We start from the raw sequence: 2500 nt of genomic DNA, 5'->3' as shown, positions 1-2500 counted from the left end.
TATCTATCTATCTATCTATCTATCTCTCGTCCTCACTCTATCTATCTATCTATCTATCTATCTATCTATCTATCTATCTATCTATCTATCTATCTCTCTCGTCCTCACTCTATCTATCTATCTCTCGTCCTCACTCTATCTATCTATCTATCTATCTATCTATCTATCTATCTATCTATCTATCTATCTATCTATCTCTCGTCCTCACTCTATCTATCTATCTATCTATCTATCTATCTATCTATCTATCTATCTATCTATCTCTCGTCCTCACTCTATCTATCTATCTATCTATCTATCTATCTATATCTATCTATCTATCTATCTATCTATCTATCTATCTATCTATCTATCTATCTATCTCTCCTCCTCACTCTATCTATCTATCTATCTATCTCTCGTCCTCACTCTATCTATCTATCTATCTATCTATCTATCTATCTATCTATCTATCTATCTATCTATCTATCTCTCGTCCTCACTCTATCTGTCTATCTATCTATCTATCTATCTATCTATCTATCTATCTATCTCTCGTCCTCACTCTATCTATCTATCTATCTATCTATCTCTCGTCCTCACTCTATCTATCTATCTATCTATCTATCTATCTATCTATCTATCTATCTCTCTCGTCCTCACTCTATCTATCTATCTCTCGTCCTCACTCTATCTATCTATCTATCTATCTATCTATCTATCTATCTATCTATCTATCTATCTATCTATCTCTCGTCCTCACTCTATCTATCTATCTATCTATCTATCTATCTATCTATCTATCTATCTATCTATCTCTCGTCCTCACTCTATCTATCTATCTATCTATCTATCTATCTATATCTATCTATCTATCTATCTATCTATCTATCTATCTATCTATCTATCTCTCCTCCTCACTCTATCTATCTATCTATCTATCTCTCGTCCTCACTCTATCTATCTATCTATCTATCTATCTATCTATCTATCTATCTATCTATCTATCTATCTATCTCTCGTCCTCACTCTATCTGTCTATCTATCTATCTATCTATCTATCTATCTATCTATCTATCTATCTATCTCTCGTCCTCACTCTATCTATCTATCTATCTATCTATCTATCTATCTATCTCTCGTCCTCACTCTATCTATCTATCTATCTATCTATCTATCTATCTATCTATCTCTCGTCCTCACTCTATCTATCTATCTATCTATCTATCTATCTATCTATCTATCTATCTATCTCTCGTCCTCACTCTATCGATCTCCCTCACTCTATCTATCTATCTATCTATCTATCTATCTCTCGTCCTCACTCTATCTATCTCCCTCACTCTATCTATCTATCTATCTATCTCCCTCACTCTATCTATCTATCTATCTATCTATCTATCTATCTATCTATCTATCTATCGATCTATCTATCTATCTATCTATCTATCTATCTCTCGTCCTCACTCTATCTATCTATCTATCTATCTATCTCTCGTCCTCACTCTATCTATCTATCTATCTATCTATCTATCTATCTATCTATCTATCTATCTATCTATCTATCTATCTATCTCTCGTCCTCACTCTATCTATCTATTTATCTCTCGTCCTCACTCTATCTATCTATCTATCTATCTATCTATCTATCTATCTATCTATCTCTCGTCCTCACTCTATCTATCTATCTATCTATCTGTCTGTCTATCTATCTATCTATCTATCTATCTATCTATCTATCTATCTATCTATCTATCATCCTCACTCTATCTATCTATCTATCTATCTATCTATCTATCAATCTCTTGTCCTCACTCTATCTATCTATCTATCTATCTATCTCTCGTCCTCACTCTATCTATGTATCTCTCGTCCTCACTCTATCTATCTATCTATCTATCTATCTATCTATCTATCTATCTATCTATCTATCTATCTATCTATCGTCCTCACTCTATCTATCTATCTATCTATCTATCTCTCGTCCTCACTCTATCTATCTATCTATCTATCTATCTCTCTCGTCCTCACTCTATCTATCTATCTCTCGTCCTCACTCTATCTATCTATCTATCTATCTATCTATCTATCTATCTATCTATCTATCTATCTATCTATCTATCTATCTATCTCTCGTCCTCACTCTATCTATCTATCTATCTATCTATCTATCTATCTATCTATCTATCTCTCGTCCTCACTCTATCTATCTATCTATCTATCTATCTATCTATCTATCTATCTATCTATCTATCTATCTATCTATCTATCTCTCCTCCTCACTCTATCTATCTATCTATCTATCTATCTCTCGTCCTCACTCTATCTATCTATCTATCTATCTATCTATCTATCTATCTATCTATCTATCTATCTATCTCTCGTCCTCACTCTATCTGTCTATCTATCTATCTATCTATCTATCTATCTATCTATCTATCTATCTATCTATCTATCTCTCGTCCTCACTCTATCTATCTATCTATCTATCTATCTCTCGTCCTCACTCTATCTATCTATC

Source organism: Lissotriton vulgaris, chromosome 7 (genome assembly GCF_964263255.1).
Source record: "Lissotriton vulgaris chromosome 7, aLisVul1.2, whole genome shotgun sequence".
Classification (NCBI taxonomy): domain Eukaryota; kingdom Metazoa; phylum Chordata; class Amphibia; order Caudata; family Salamandridae; genus Lissotriton; species Lissotriton vulgaris.
The sequence above is the reverse complement of the archived record's forward strand: the minus strand, read 5'-3'. Positions refer to the sequence as shown.